The sequence below is a fragment of the Lissotriton helveticus genome (genome assembly GCF_964261635.1).
Source record: "Lissotriton helveticus chromosome 1_1 unlocalized genomic scaffold, aLisHel1.1 SUPER_1_unloc_7, whole genome shotgun sequence".
In the NCBI taxonomy this organism is placed as follows: domain Eukaryota; kingdom Metazoa; phylum Chordata; class Amphibia; order Caudata; family Salamandridae; genus Lissotriton; species Lissotriton helveticus.
The window spans coordinates 3,243,411-3,260,482 of record NW_027611714.1 but is presented as its reverse complement, the minus strand read 5'-3'; the positions used below and the strand labels follow the sequence as shown (position 1 = coordinate 3,260,482).

The 17,072-nt window shown below is 51.9% G+C and overlaps 1 protein-coding gene across 1 annotated transcript in view; it reads left to right on the top strand.

Annotated features, from left to right (window-relative positions):
- The window catches only part of LOC144806400 (uncharacterized), a 55,320-nt gene that overhangs the window by 33,239 nt on the left and 5,009 nt on the right, over positions 1 to 17,072 (top strand). The window lies entirely within an intron of this gene.

Genomic DNA, 17,072 nt, shown 5'->3' with positions numbered 1-17,072 from the left:
CGCTTGGCTGGTGGTGTGCACGGATAGTGCTTGGCTTGTGGTGTGCACAGATGGTGCTTCGCTGGTGGTGTGCACGGATGGTGCTTGGCTGGTGGTGTGCATGGATGGCGCTTGGCTGGTGGTGTGCATGGATGGTGCTTGGCTTGTGGTGTGCATGGATGGTGCTTGGCTGGTGGTGTGCATGGATGGTGCTTGGCTGGTGGTGTGCATAGATGGTGCTTGGCTGGTGGTGTGCATGGATGGTTCTTGGCTGGTGGTGTGCATGGATGGTTCGTGGCTGGTGGTGTGCATGGATGGTGCTTGGCTTGTGGTGTGCATGGATTGCGCTTGGCTGGTGGTGTGCATGGATGGCGCTTGGCTGGTGGTGTGCATGGATGGTTCTTGGCTGGTGGTGTGCATGGATGGCTCTTGGCTGGTGGTGTGCATGGATGGCGCTTGGCTGGTGGTGTGCACGGATAGTGCTTGGCTGGTGGTGTGCACAGATGGTGCTTGGCTGGTGGTGTGCACGGATGGTGCTTGGCTAGTGGTGTGCATGGATGGTGCTTGGCTGGTGGTGTGCATGGATGGTTCTTGGCTGGTGGTGTGCATGGATGGTTTGTGGCTGGTGGTGTGCATGGATTGTGCTTGGCTTGTGGTGTGCATGGATGGCGCTTGGCTGGTGGTGTGCATGGATGGCGCTTGGCTGGTGGTGTGCATGGATGGTTCTTGGCTGGTGGTGTGCATGGATGGCGCTTGGCTGGTGGCGTGCATAGATGGCGCTTGGCTGGTGGTGTACATGGATGGTGCTTGGCTGGTGGTGTGCATGGATGGCGCTTGGCTGGTGGTGTGCATGGATGGTGCTTGGCTGGTGGTGTGCATGGATGGCGCTTGGCTGGTGGTGTGCATGGATGGTGCTTGGCTGGTGGTGTGCATGGATGGTGCTTGGCTGGTGGTGTGCATGGATGGTGCTTGGCTGGTGGTGTGCATGGATGGCGCTTGGCTGGTGGTGTGCACGGATGGTGCTTGGCTGGTGGTGTGCATGGATGGTGCTTGGCTGGTGGTGTGCATGGATGGTGCTTGGCTGGTGGTGTGCATGGATGGCGCTTGGCTGGTGGTGTGCATGGATGGTGCTTGGCTGGTGGTGTGCATGGATGGTGCTAGGCTGGTGGTGTGCATGGATGGTGCTTGGCTGGTGGTGTGCATGGATGGTTCTTGGCTGGTGGTGTGCACGGATAATGCTTGGCTGGTTGTGTGCATGGATGGTGCTTGGCTGGTTGTGTGCATGGATGGTGCTTGGCTGGTGGTGTGCATGGATGGCGCTTGGCTGGTGGTGTGCATGAATGGTGCTTGGCTGGTGGTGTGCATGGATGGTGCTTGGCTGGTGGTGTGCATGGATGGCGCTTGGCTGGTGGTGTGCACGGATAGTGCTTGGCTGGTGGTGTGCACAGATGGTGCTTCGCTGGTGGTGTGCACGGATGGTGCTTGGCTGGTGGTGTGCATGGATGGCGCTTGGCTGGTGGTGTGCATGGATGGTGCTTGGCTTGTGGTGTGCATGGATGGTGCTTGGCTGGTGGTGTGCATGGATGGTGCTTGGCTGGTGGTGTGCATGGATGGTGCTTGGCTGGTGGTGTGCATGGATGGTTCTTGGCTGGTGGTGTGCATGGATGGTTCGTGGCTGGTGGTGTGCATGGATGGTGCTTGGCTTGTGGTGTGCATGGATTGCGCTTGGCTGGTGGTGTGCATGGATGGCGCTTGGCTGGTGGTGTGCATGGATGGTTCTTGGCTGGTGGTGTGCATGGATGGCTCTTGGCTGGTGGTGTGCATGGATGGCGCTTGGCTGGTGGTGTGCACGGATAGTGCTTGGCTGGTGGTGTGCACAGATGGTGCTTGGCTGGTGGTGTGCACGGATGGTGCTTGGCTTGTGGTGTGCATGGATGGTGCTTGGCTGGTGGTGTGCATGGATGGTTCTTGGCTGGTGGTGTGCATGGATGGTTCGTGGCTGGTGGTGTGCATGGATTGTGCTTGGCTTGTGGTGTGCATAGATGGCGCTTGGCTGGTGGTGTGCATGGATGGCGCTTGGCTGGTGGTGTGCATGGATGGTTCTTGGCTGGTGGTGTGCATGGATGGCGCTTGGCTGGTGGTGTGCATGGATGGCGCTTGGCTGGTGGTGTGCATGGATGGCGCTTGGCTGGTGGTGTGCATGGATGGCGCTTGGCTGGTGGTGTGCATGAATGGTGCTTGGCTGGTGGTGTGCATGGATGGTGCTTGGCTGGTGGTGTTAATGGATAGTGCTTGGCTGGTGGTGTGCATGGATGGTGCTTGACTGGTGGTGTGCGTGGATGGTTCTTGGTTGGTGGTGTGCATGGATGGTGCTTGGCTGGTGGTGTGCATGGATGGTGCTTGGCTGGTGGTGTGAATGGATGGCGCTTGGCTGTTGGGGTGCATGGAAGGTGCTTGGCTTGTGGTATGCATGGATGGTGCTTGGTTGGTGGTGTGCATGGATGGTCCTTGGCTGGTGGTCTGCATGGATGGTACTTGGCTGGTGGTATGCATGGATGGCGCTTGGTTGGTGGTGTGCATGGATGGTCCTTGGCTGATGGTCTGCATGGATGGTGCTTGGCTGGTTGTGTGCATGGATGGTGCTTGGCTGGTGGTGTGCATGGATGGAGTTTGGGTGGTGGTGTGCATGGATGGTGCTTGGCTGGTGGTGTGCATGGATGGCGCTTGGCTGGTGGTGTGCACGGATAGTGCTTGGCTGGTGGTGTGCACAGATGGTGCTTGGCTGGTGGTGTGCACGGATGGTGCTTGGCTGGTGGTGTGCATGGATGGCGCTTGGCTGGTGGTGTGCATGGATGGCGCTTGGCTGGTGGTGTGCACGGATGGTGCTTGGCTGGTGGTGTGCATGGATGGTGCTTGGTTGGTGGAGTGCATGGATGGTCCTTGGCTGGTGGTGTGCATGGATGGTGCTTGGCTGGTGGTGTGCATGGATGGTGCTTGGTTGGTGGTGTGCATGGATGGTTCTTGGCTGGTGGTGTGCATGGATGGTGCTTGGCTGGTGGTGTGCATGGATGACGCTTGGCTGGTGGTGTGCATGGATGGTCCTTCGCTGGTGGTGTGCATGGATGGTGCTTGGCTGGTGGTGTGCATGGATGACGCTTGGCTGGTGGTGTGCATAGATGGCGCTTGGCTGGTGGTGTGCATAGATGGTGCTTGGTTGGTAGTGTGCATGGATGGTCCTTGGTTGGTGGTGTGCATGGATGGTCCTTTGCTGGTGGTGTGCATGGATGGTGCTTGGCTGGTGGTGTGCATGGATGACGCTTGGCTGGTGGTGTGCATAGATGGCGCTTGGCTGGTGGTGTGCATAGATGGCGCTTGGGTGGTGGTGTGGTTTGTGTGAAACCTCCAGCGTTTTACTACCCAGAAGCTCCTGCAAACTTTCAATTTAGCTAAAAAGTCACAGTTTCCTCACATTTCTGAGTGGAAAAGTTGTGGCCTCATCGTGCCGGCACAAATTTCCCACCAACGAGCGTACTCCTCGGTTTCCTGATAAAAAAAAATATACCTCAATTGTGTTGGTGCCCAAAACAGAGAACCTAAAAACGTATCTAAGGATCAACTGAGGGGGACCAAAGAGGGTCCAAAAGGGCAGTTATTTTAATATAAGTGTGAGAAGTTGGCCTGGTAGGGGATGTTTCCAATTCTGGAACCACCTACTACCTGACCAAACAATCCCTTATGGTGTCTGGTTGTAAGTCAACCTTATTAGACAAGCTATCCTAGGGGTAGCATGGACTAAGCAGCCTAAAGGCTTAACTTAAGAGGTCGTGTTAAGCGAGCTGTTTTACCACATACAATCCTGTAATACCAAATGAAAGGACACCACACAAGTATATATTATAAAAATATATGTGTTTATTACTAAAAACAATCCCCAGTATTCTTTATGAATAAAGGGGCACAAGCGTTAAATCAAAAGCACTGTTTAAACATACAAGTTGCACAATTATGGATGAGGGCAGGGGGCCACTCAAACCATATACTAAACAAGTGGTATAAGAGAGGCCACTCGAACAGTGGTTAGGCCTAGGGCCTAGGGAATCGCTGGGAGCAGTCAGGACAAGCAATGCTGAAGTCGGGAATGGCCCTCGGGATTCGGGAGATGTGCGGAAAGCGCACGCATGCACCAATGTTAACCAATGGTGCGTAAAAGTCAAATAGTTAAAGTTTAAGGACACTTCCGCTGAACCTAGAGGAACAAAACTTAACACACAGACCCTAGAGGTGTGCACCAGTGTGGGAACACCGGCGGAGCAAAGTTACCTCACCCACAGGAAGTGGGTGCACAGGGTCGAAGTGGCGTCGGGTTTTGACACGCAGGCTCTTGGTGCTTGAAGCTGAAAGGGCTGCAGGCAGGGTGAAGACGAAGTGTCCGGTGGAGTCCAAGGGTGGACTCAAGTTGTAGAGTACCTGAAAGCAGAGGGGACAGAGTCTGGGTCACTCAGCAGTGACCAGGGTGGAACCAGGACGGAACCAGGCAATGTCGGGCGCAATCAGGTGGTCGTCGAGGCGCTTCTCTTCGCTGTCACGTGGGCTCTGGGGCATCTGCGACGTCCAGGAGCAGGTCACGATCTGTCCCACGCAGGCTCTCACCGTCGGTGCAGTCGGCTTCAGGTTTGGAGCAAACAAGCCTTGGTAAGAGCAATCCACACAGGATCGGAAGATTGCTTCTCACTCGGACCAGGAAGGTCAGAGTCGGGGCTCCTTTTCAGGGGAGCTGGTGTGGATCTGGAGCAACCAGATTCACGAGTCTTCTTCGGTAGTTCGTCGGCACAGGGACCACAAGCCAGCTGGCAAGTGACCGGGCCAACGCGTTGAGCCAAATCGTGCCAAAGGGCCCCACGCAGCACTCGTCGAGTGTGGAGGGCTGAACTTCGGCTCAGGAGTAGCTCAGGGTGGGGGCTTCTCAAACCCCGGTGTACAGCTTCGAGGGTCACTCGTGGGCTGCACGGTCAGCGTCTCGTGGTCACTTCAAGATGGCGTGCCCCACGCTTCCGGTCGCCTCCACGGGTCTCAGCTTTGCATGGACTGTGGATCGGGCTGTTAGAAGCTGGGCAGGCTTGATCTCGTCGATCTCAGTCGCTCGAGTTCCGGCGGGAACTGCAACTAAGTAGACGTCGAGGGCTGGATGGTGCCTGCTGCTGCAGGGTGGTCACTCCTTGACCACAAGGGAGATTCTTCGGGCTTCCACGTTGAGATGGAGGGCGAAGGGTCCAGAATATCGTTTCAAATGTTTCTTCCAGGAAATCTGATGTGCATTGGCACTGCTCCCACTCTTATTCGAATCTGGTGGGCGTGATTACCTGCTAGGTCCCCTCCTAGGGGTGGGACCCAGGAAGTGGGTGGATACACCCCCTTCCTTTGATCCAGGCCGCCCTGGCACGAGGGCTGGAGTGCCCCAGAACCGGTTTGGCCGGATTATGCAAGGGGCAGCCTTGTGCGCCCCAGGCAGTGTCTGGTTTCTTTCAAACCTCCCTGCTACAATACACTATCTCCTGTCTGGAGGGCGGTGACACCCTCCTGTGACAGGAAACCCTTTGTCCAGGACCCCCTTGACTGGGTTTCGGTCAGCTCCAGGGGTCCAGACATTTGTCTGTGGCAGAGGCATCCATTTTGTGGATCTTAAGGCCTTTGGAGAAATCAACCGCATTAAAGTGAAGTAACATGTCTTACCCCTCTAGAGGGGTGGAATGCCATCCCCGTCGCCAGAACTGGCGAGGGGATGGTATTCCAAAGCGTATGACACCTTACACGACATGTTTTGATAAAGCCAAACCAGAGTTGCTAAATAACCGCGAGGATTATAAGGCACTTAATAGTATATGGTATGGCATTATCCTGAAACAGCTTAGGGATTTGTTCCCGACGGCTGCAGACAGGCTCAGCTCATGCTAGAGCTCCATCTCACATAAAAACCATGCACCCAGCCTCCAGGATTGGTGAGGCCTGACTATAGGAGTGGCTCACAGGTTTACATGTGTCCAGATATAGGTTTAGACATAGGTATACTATATCTAAGCAAGGGGTGTGTACACCACCTTACCCCAGCTGAGTGATCAGCCAGTTGTGTCAATTTAAGAACCAGCCAGGGGTGGCAAAAGATATGCTGCAGCCCCTGGTAGGCCTTAGTGGCTCCTGTGCCCTGTGCACCTATAGTGCATTCTACAGGGGCTGACAAGGAGTCCATTTCCAATTGGTATGTACCTAGGGTACATGGAATCCATTTTACAGAGAGAGCAGATGGCCTGGGGCCCTGATTAGCAGGGAACCAGGTCAACTAAGTCAAAAAACCAGCTAAACACAGGCAAAAAATCTGGGGTAACCATAGTCAGGTAGCCACCTTCCTACATAACCCCCCCCCAAACGAAAGGAGATAAGGCTATCCTTGGCCAGGTAAGCCTATATTGCCTGAGTGGCCATATAAGGAAGTACCTGCACTAGCATGGGTACCCCCTGTCTCATGGTCCACTAAGCAGTCCCTCACCCTTTGGGTATTAGAGGGTCCCCACCATAGGGAATCACTACCTTGGGTGTGTTTATGCAAAGTTAAAGGCTGGTTTGGATATGGAGTTTTGAAGTGAGGCTCTACTAAGTTAGGGCTTGGCTTCCTCCAATTATCTTCCACCATGTGTGCCTTTCTTTCTTTAACTGAGTTGCACTGTGCTCTCAGGGTCAACCTCTGGCTACCTAAAGCTGGAGGCTGGGTCCCTCTGTTTGGCTTGCTGGAGGGACAGTTCAGGTCTGGGCCCCTTGGGTCCCAGGTTTGGCTGTGCCCAACAGAATCCATCTGTGGGAGGTCCCTAACTGTTTTTAAGGGGGCTCCCTCAGGAGTTTTTAAAGTTTTCACCTCACTAGGGCTACTAGTTTTGGTGCACCTAATCTTTTGATGGGGGTGCTTTATTTGACAGGGGGCCCTCTGGGTCTCACTGTCCTTCTTGTCCTCTGCAGCCCTGGGCTGGCTAAGGCAAGGTAGAGAGGGGCAGGTTACCTGCTCCAGACTGGGTCCCACCTGAGAAGGGTCCACCGCCATCAGAGGTTCTGTCAGGCTAGGCCCAACCACCTCTGGGGCAGCTCCTTCATCAGGGGTAAGATCAGTTCCCTGAGGAGGCTGATCCTGTCCTAAAGTCTGGTGAGGGGGAGATTTCTCTTCCTCCTCCATGCTCTCAGTTTGTGTGGAGTTATCCATCATTTCAGGTTTCACAACACACATGTCAGTTTGAGTTTGGGCTGTGGCCATCACAGCCCCACCAACCTTTTCAGGAGGAGACTCAGTTTGGGTTTCTGCTGTTATCATAACAGCTTTGCTATTCTGTTCAGGAAGAGCTTTTACTAAAGATGGGGCAGAGAGTTTCTCAGCCCTACCAACCTTTTCAGGAAGGACATCTTGGATTGGGGCTGTAGCCAGTACAGCCTCACTAACCTTTCCATGGGAATTCACCATTCTAGAATGGGTTTCCTGTTCAACCTCAGCCCAGGCTGAGATTTCTAAATCATTACCCAGTAGACAGTCCACAGGCAAGTTTGGTGACACTGCCACTCTCTTTGGGCCAGTGACACCTCCCCAGCTGAGACTTACTACTGCCATGGGATGATTTGTTTGGATGCCATCAATGTTTATTACCTGGTATGTGGCACCAGGTAAAAGTTGCTTAGAGGGGACTATGCCATCAGCCACCATGGTGATGCTAGCCCCTGTGTCTCTAAAAGCTTCAACTCTTAAACCATTGATGATGGGTTCTTGTCTATACTTGCTCAAAGTATTTGGGCAAGCAGAGAAGTTGGCAAACCCCATGCCAGCCTCATAAACAAGATCATTGGGTGATGGGGACCTGGATAGGCCAGGGTCCACCTGATTTCCAAAAGTAAACCCACCCAGATTCCTGGGTGTGCTTCCACTTCCTGGGGGATTACTGCTGACAGTAACAGGAGGTGTTGAAGCTGGCTTTGGAGGTATATTTTCTTTATTGTTATTCTTGGGACAACAGTTGTCTGTTTTGTAATGCCCAACCTGTTTACAGGCATAACAATAAGGTTTTTTCTCAGTTGAAGAAGTGTCTTGGGACCCACCCCCATTCTTGGAGTTTTGGGGCCCTGGGGAAGTCTTTTCTTTATTTTTATCCCCACCCTTATCTTGAGGCTTGGTAGACTCCTTCTTCTGGTTACTGTCCTGATTCTTAGGCCTAATCCTGGTTCTGACCCACTTGTCTGCCTTCTTTCCCAATTCTTGGGGAGAGGTCAGATCAGAGTCCACCAGGTGCTGGTGTAAGAGCTGGTTCTGACAATTACTTAGGATCTGCTCCCTCATAATCAAATTATACAATCCTGTAAAGTCATGTACTTTGCTGCCATGTAGCCAACCCTCCAGAGCCTTAGTTGCACAATCAACAAAATCAGTCCAGTCCTGAGTCTGTGTCTTCTGGGTGTCTCTGAACTTCAACCTGTACTGTTCAGTGGTTAAGCCAAACCCATCTATCAGAACACTCTTCAGGACTTTGTAATTGTTTGCATCCTCATGTCTAACAGTGAGGAGCTTATCTCTCCCTTTCTCTGAAAAGGAGTACCATAAGATTGCTGCCCACTGTTCCTCAGGAACCTGCTGTACCATGCAGGCTCTCTCAAGAGCAGTTATCCACTTGTGGATATCATCCCCTTCCTTGTAGGGGGGCACAATCTTTGTCAGGTTTCTGCTATCATAGGACCTGGGTTTCTCTTTAGGAATATTGCTGCCACCAGTGGCATCTAAGCCACACAATTTCTGCTCTCTTGCCAAGGCAAGTCTAGCTTGAGCTAAGGTAAGTTTAGCTTGACTCAGGGCTACCTCCTCTCTCTCTATTTGGAGTTTGACAGCCCTCATTCTAGCCCTATGCTCAGCTTTCTGAGAAGCACTCATGCCTCTCTCTGATTCTCTGGAGGCACTAGAAAGATGAGAGTCCCCTGAGGGAGATCTCACTCTTCTGTTGCCTGGGAGAATCATATGTTGGGTTCTGGGGAGGTGCTGGCCCTCTCCATTCCCCAGTAGGTCCAAGTTGGCCTGGCTAAGCCTACCAACTGGAACCTGGCTACCCTGATCCTGTACTCCTAAGTCCTCAACATCTGAGTCCTCATCCAAGTCATCATCATCCTCCTCTTCAAGGGGATCAACTGCAGGGGGGTTCTCTCCATTTCCTGTGTCTAGGGAAGCTGCTTTAGCCTTCTCTAAGTCATCCTGTTCTAGGATTTCTACCAGGGTTAGGCAGGTGGGGCTTCTGCCCCTTTTTAACCCTCTTGCTTTGCACAAGGCAATCAAGTCTCTGCGGGTTAGTTTGTCATATCCAAAAGTTGCCTGGGTAGGGTCAACTGTCACAGGACTAGACCCTGAGGCCTTTCCTGTGTCAGACATGGTTACTAGTGAGGTGTAAGTGGTGCACTTACCTACACTAAGTGTTTTCCTACTGGACCTTGCTAGTGAGTTGTAGTCAGGGGTGTGCTACTCCCTTCAACCTACAACTACTAAGTTCAGTAGAACTTAATATGCTAAGCTTTTGATTTTATATGTACCTAGAGGTACTTGATGTGATCTTTCAATTTGATATAAAGATTGCAATGGTAAAACAACAGCAAGCTCAAATCCGCACCGCTGCTCACCAATGTGAGAAGTTGGCCTGGTAGGGGATGTTTCCAATTCTGGAACCACCTACTACCTGACCAAACAATCCCTTATGGTGTCTGGTTGTAAGTCAACCTTATTAGACAAGCTATCCTAGGGGTAGCATGGACTAAGCAGCCTAAAGGCTTAACTTAAGAGGTCGTGTTAAGCGAGCTGTTTTACCACATACAATCCTGTAATACCAAATGAAAGGACACCACACAAGTATATATTATAAAAATATATGTGTTTATTACTAAAAACAATCCCCAGTATTCTTTATGAATAAAGGGGCACAAGCGTTAAATCAAAAGCACTGTTTAAACATACAAGTTGCACAATTATGGATGAGGGCAGGGGGCCACTCAAACCATATACTAAACAAGTGGTATAAGAGAGGCCACTCGAACAGTGGTTAGGCCTAGGGCCTAGGGAATCGCTGGGAGCAGTCAGGACAAGCAATGCTGAAGTCGGGAATGGCCCTCGGGATTCGGGAGATGTGCGGAAAGCGCACGCATGCACCAATGTTAACCAATGGTGCGTAAAAGTCAAATAGTTAAAGTTTAAGGACACTTCCGCTGAACCTAGAGGAACAAAACTTAACACACAGACCCTAGAGGTGTGCACCAGTGTGGGAACACCGGCGGAGCAAAGTTACCTCACCCACAGGAAGTGGGTGCACAGGGTCGAAGTGGCGTCGGGTTTTGACACGCAGGCTCTTGGTGCTTGAAGCTGAAAGGGCTGCAGGCAGGGTGAAGACGAAGTGTCCGGTGGAGTCCAAGGGTGGACTCAAGTTGTAGAGTACCTGAAAGCAGAGGGGACAGAGTCTGGGTCACTCAGCAGTGACCAGGGTGGAACCAGGACGGAACCAGGCAATGTCGGGCGCAATCAGGTGGTCGTCGAGGAGCTTCTCTCCGCTGTCACGTGGGCTCTGGGGCATCTGCGACGTCCAGGAGCAGGTCACGATCTGTCCCACGCAGGCTCTCACCGTCGGTGCAGTCGGCTTCAGGTTTGGAGCAAACAAGCCTTGGTAAGAGCAATCCACGCAGGATCGGAAGATTGCTTCTCACTCGGACCAGGAAGGTCAGAGTCGGGGCTCCTTTTCAGGGGAGCTGGTGTGGATCTGGAGCAACCAGATTCACGAGTCTTCTTTGGTAGTTCGTCGGCACAGGGACCACAAGCCAGCTGGCAAGTGACCGGGCCAACGCGTTGAGCCAAATCGTGCCAAAGGGCCCCACGCAGCACTCGTCGAGTGTGGAGGGCTGAACTTCGGCTCAGGAGTAGCTCAGGGTGGGGGCTTCTCAAACCCCGGTGTACAGCTTCGAGGGTCACTCGTGGGCTGCACGGTCAGCGTCTCGTGGTCACTTCAAGATGGCGTGCCCCACGCTTCCGGTCGCCTCCACGGGTCTCAGCTTTGCATGGACTGTGGATCGGGCTGTTAGAAGCTGGGCAGGCTTGATCTCGTCGATCTCAGTCGCTCGAGTTCCGGCGGGAACTGCAACTAAGTAGACGTCGAGGGCTGGATGGTGCCTGCTGCTGCAGGGTGGTCACTCCTTGACCACAAGGGAGATTCTTCGGGCTTCCACGTTGAGATGGAGGGCGAAGGGTCCAGAATATCGTTTCAAATGTTTCTTCCAGGAAATCTGATGTGCATTGGCACTGCTCCCACTCTTATTCGAATCTGGTGGGCGTGATTACCTGCTAGGTCCCCTCCTAGGGGTGGGACCCAGGAAGTGGGTGGATACACCCCCTTCCTTTGATCCAGGCCGCCCTGGCACGAGGGCTGGAGTGCCCCAGAACCGGTTTGGCCGGATTATGCAAGGGGCAGCCTTGTGCGCCCCAGGCAGTGTCTGGTTTCTTTCAAACCTCCCTGCTACAATACACTATCTCCTGTCTGGAGGGCGGTGACACCCTCCTGTGACAGGAAACCCTTTGTCCAGGACCCCCTTGACTGGGTTTCGGTCAGCTCCAGGGGTCCAGACATTTGTCTGTGGCAGAGGCATCCATTTTGTGGATCTTAAGGCCTTTGGAGAAATCAACCGCATTAAAGTGAAGTAACATGTCTTACCCCTCTAGAGGGGTGGAATGCCATCCCCGTCGCCAGAACTGGCGAGGGGATGGTATTCCAAAGCGTATGACACCTTACACGACATGTTTTGATAAAGCCAAACCAGAGTTGCTAAATAACCGCGAGGATTATAAGGCACTTAATAGTATATGGTATGGCATTATCCTGAAACAGCTTAGGGATTTGTTCCCGACGGCTGCAGACAGGCTCAGCTCATGCTAGAGCTCCATCTCACATAAAAACCATGCACCCAGCCTCCAGGATTGGTGAGGCCTGACTATAGGAGTGGCTCACAGGTTTACATGTGTCCAGATATAGGTTTAGACATAGGTATACTATATCTAAGCAAGGGGTGTGTACACCACCTTACCCCAGCTGAGTGATCAGCCAGTTGTGTCAATTTAAGAACCAGCCAGGGGTGGCAAAAGATATGCTGCAGCCCCTGGTAGGCCTTAGTGGCTCCTGTGCCCTGTGCACCTATAGTGCATTCTACAGGGGCTGACAAGGAGTCCATTTCCAATTGGTATGTACCTAGGGTACATGGAATCCATTTTACAGAGAGAGCAGATGGCCTGGGGCCCTGATTAGCAGGGAACCAGGTCAACTAAGTCAAAAAACCAGCTAAACACAGGCAAAAAATCTGGGGTAACCATAGTCAGGTAGCCACCTTCCTACAATAAGTTATTAGGCTGACTCTGCTTTGGGCACCCACACAAGTGAGGTATCATTTTTATCAGGAGACTGAGGGGAACGCTGGATGGGGGGAAAGGTGTGCCGGCCCAGTGATCTCACAAACTTGGCTCACAGAAATGTGAGGAAAATGTGACCTTTTAGCTAAATTTGAGCTTTGCGGCGGATTCTGGATAAGAAAACTTTGGGAGATCCATGCAAGCCACACATCCCTGGACTCCACTAGGTGTCTAGTTTTCAGAAATATCTATTTTTAGTCGGTTTCCATTGATGGCATGCGAGCCAGGACCAAAAACGCAGGTGCTCCCGATCTATCACAAAACAACCTATTTTTGCAAAGGAGTTTTTGGTCCCGGGCTCAGCAGCCATCTATGGAAACACCGGGTGGAGACCAGGGAGGTGTGGTTTGCATGGGTCCCCCAATGTTATCTTACCCAGAATCCCCTGCAAATCTCAAATTTAGCTAAAAAATTTAATTTTTCTCACAATTCTGTGTTGTATGTCACTGAATTGAGTGGTAAAATAAAATCTGGATCTCCAGCTGACCCCATGAGGCCACTTCACTTTGTTGAATCTCTGACGCTGTTTCAGCAGCCAATTTGCCAAATACTGAACCTATCCTTCACAAGGGCTATGGTCCCAGTAGCATGGAAAGAGGCTTGGGTGTCTCCTAATATTAAGAAGGCCACGCTAGACCCTTTAAAACCTGAGAATTTTAGACCCATCCCCCTTATCCCTTGGGTAGCTAAGATCGCCGAAGCCCATGTTAATCACACTCTATCTCAATTCTTGAGCTCCCATAACATCTTGGACCCATCCCAGAACGGTTTTCGGCCTGGCCACCGCACAGAAACCGCCCTGCTTGCCACCACAGAACATCTGCGGACGGTTTTGGATGCTGGTCAAAGTGCAGCGCTGATCCTGTTGGATCTCAGCGCTGCCTTTGATACGGTATCTCATTCCATCCTTCTTTACCGTCTGGAGGCAGCAGGGGTGACCGGGACGGCGCTGAGGTGGTTCAGGTCCTTTCTAACTGATAGATCCTTTCGGGTGTCGGCTCCTCCGTTTTTGTCAAAATCCCATTCCATCGGACAGGGGGTACCCCAGGGCTCAGCTTCAGCCCCTCTCTGTTTAATCTGTATGTACAGCCTTTGGCTGCGGTTGCTAAAAGATGGGATCTCACGATGGTGTCCTATGCAGATGATACCCAGCTGGTTATCACCTTAGCGGAGGGACCATCGGTAGCAGCCACCAGATTCAGAGAGGGGCTGAGAGCAGTGGCGCAGTGGATGACAGATAACTGTCTTCAGCTCAACGCAGGCAAGACCGAGGTTTTGTTGGTGGGTAAGAAGGCTACCCTTTGGAATGAACACTGGTGGCCAGCATCCCTTGGTCCTAGGCCACCTCCTAAAACAGTGGTAAAAAATCTTGGGGTCTGGATGGACTCCACTCTTAGCTTCCAGACCCACACCAAGAGAGTAGCGGCTACAAGCGTGGGGCTCATAAGAGGTTTAAAACCTCTCCTGAAATATTTCGACCCGGCAGTGCGTCAGCTAATCATGCAGTCCACAATATTATCCCGCTTGGATTATGCCAGTTCATTGCTTCTTGGAGCCAACAAAGCGGAGATACGGCGTCTTCAGCGAGTCCAGAACTCTGCTGCGAGAGCGCTGGTGGGCCTCCCTCGCCACTGTTCTGTGGGGGTCACCATTCAAGAATTACACTGGCTTCGGATCGACAAGCGGATCCAGTTTAAAGCGCTATGCTTGGCGTTCAAAATCCTAAAGGTAAATAGTCCATCACTCCTTGGTGGTCTTCTGAATCCCTACGTGCCTCATCGACAGCTGCGCTCTTATGGACAGCATCTGGCGTTTGTGCCACGTTTTAATCACTCTAGGGCCGGAGGATCCTCATTCCGGTTCCAAGCTGCTAGGCTGTGGAACTCTCTACCATTATGTATTCGTGCCTTGGATGATTTGCATGCTTTCCGGAAAGCTATCAAAACCTTTTTGTTTTTATCTGTATAGAAACTGACCTAGACTCTCGCTCAGTTTTCTCTGGAAACTTTTGTCTCAGTTCTGTCAGCACCGGGACGCCCCGTTGCTGGGGCAGCTGTGCGCTCTAGAATTCTTACAACATAACATAACTGAACCATTTGGAGTCTGTAGGAGCGTAGGATCAGCGATGAGGTCAGCTGTCTCGTATGTCACTGAACATGTTGGAGTCTGTAGGAGCCCAGGATCAGTGATGAGTTCAGCTGTGGTTCAGAGCGGTAGCCAACAGCTCCCTGAGCTGGTTTGAAGTGGAGTATGCAAGGAGGGCACCAAATCTGCCCTCCCAGCAGACCATGTGGCGCTGGCAAGCGCCTCCACCCCTGCCTAATACACTAAATCTTGTCTGGGAGATGGTCACACCTCCCTATGACAGGAAGCCTATTGTCCTACCTTCCCCTTCTCGGGCTTGGCCCAGCAGCAGGAGGGCAAAATAGTGTCTGTTGTAGGCAGCAGGCCTAAGTTGCTTTCAAGGTCTGTAGGATCGGTCCCAGGAGCCTGGTATGCTTCCCCGAGGAGCCCTACCGTGGATGGAATCATACCTCCAACACCAGATACAGTGTTGGGGTATGATTCCAACATGTCTGATACCAAATATGCCCAGGTTCGTTCCAGCCAGTTTAGAGATAGTCTTGCTGTCTCATAATGGCTGATTTACGTACAATGCCTGGAGAATGGACTTCGGGGTTTGTAGGGGTAGGCTGCTCATGCAGGGCCACCCTCACATTCGGAACCAATCACCCAGCCTTTGGGACTGAAAGGCCTGCTAAAGGGGTGACTTATAGGTTTCAAGTGCAGGGATGCTAGATATAAGGAAACAAATCTTTCGTGAGAGATGCATGCACCAACTCACACAGGCTACAATGGCAGGCCTGTGGTCAGAATTTGGAGGGTCCCTCATAGTCATAGTCATACATTCTTATATAGCGCACAGTTCACCGTAAGGTCTCAAGGCGCTAGCAGCTAAAGAATGGAGGACAGGGACGGTGCATTGCGGCTAGTTGGTGGGAGGGGGGAAAAGCCAGGTTTTAAGATTTTTACGGAAACATTTATGATCGGTTATGGAAGAGATACGGACCGGTAGTTTGTTCCACAACATTGGGGCCAGATAGGAAAAGGAACGGCCCCCGTTGTGCAGAGTCCGAAAACGGGGCTAAGCAAGGAGGAATTTGGAGTTGGACCTTAGAGATCTACCAGGGATGTACCTAAGGAGCTTGTTTTTTAGGTAGTTAGGGCCGGCGTCATGCATTGTCTTATGGACCAGGCTTAGGATTTTAAAGTGACATCTCTGGCAGATTGGGAGACAAGGAAGAGTCGGTAGGTTCGAGATGGATGAGGATCTACTGGATCTACTGGGGCGATTGAGAACAAGCCTAGCTGCCGGGTTCTGAAGAATCTGAAGCTTGGAAAGCAGATTGGCATTTAGGGCAGTGAACAGGGCGTTTCCGTAGTCCAAAAGGCTAACGATAAGGCCCTGCACCAGTGGTTTCCTAGCCTCAATAGGGAGCCACTTAAAAATCTTACGGAGAATGCACATGATGCCGTAGCAGACCCCAAGAACCTGATCTATGTGGGGCTTCATGGGCAAGGGGGCGTCTATGGTAATGCTGAGGTTTCTGACAGATGGTTTGGGAGGGGGGCCCAATCCTAATTCCGCAGGCCACCAGTCAGATGACCAGACCACCTCAGCTCTTCCAAACAAGATGATCTCGGACTTGTTGCTGTTCAGTTGTAACTTGCTGGCGCTCATCCATTCATTTATTCGGGTCATACAACTCCTAAAGCGAAGCCGGGTGCTGACGAGATCGGAGTCACAGGTGACAAGTAACTGAGTGTCGTCGGTGTAGGACACGGTTTCAAAACCATATGATCTAATGATGGCAGCTAATGGAGTGGCAGCTCATGGGTGGCATAACACATGCTGCAGCCCATGGAGGGTCCCCTGGAGTACCTAGGCCCTAGGTACCTTGTACCATATACTAGGGACTTACTAGAGTACATCAGCAGCCAATAAGGAATGTACCAAGGCACTCACCATAGCCAATTTAGGAAGGAAGCCCAGTGAGTGGGGTCCTGATTAGCAGGATCTGACGCTGACTAGTCGGAATACAGTATGACACTAGTAAAGAGTGGGGGAAACCATGAAAGCAGATCCTACCTTCCCACCGCCCCACCCATTCTCCCCACTCCTCTAGAGAGTAGCATGTGTAGTGTGTTGGTCTCTGCTCGTGCACAGTGCAGGGGAGTATGCAGCCACCTCTTAGTGTCCGGCACAGAGGCCACTTTCCAAAACATTGCTTTTGTCACTTGTAAAGTACGTATCCAAGGTCTATGAAAGCAGTGTAAATGTTTGCCCCCCTTTGCTTTAGGGCAAAGGCATAGCAGGCATGCTATCTCAAGCTCTAAAGTTAGAGGTGGGACAACTAAACAACAGACCAGCCAAGCTCAATCTCCTTGTCCAGCTGGGAAACTCCCACCCCAGTGGATAATACCGACAAACTTAAAAATATATGTGAGAGAAGTAAAACCACAAAGTAAATACAATCATTAAACTGCTGCTCTACTGCATATTGTGGGTGTAGTGGATGAAGCCAGGCACCTC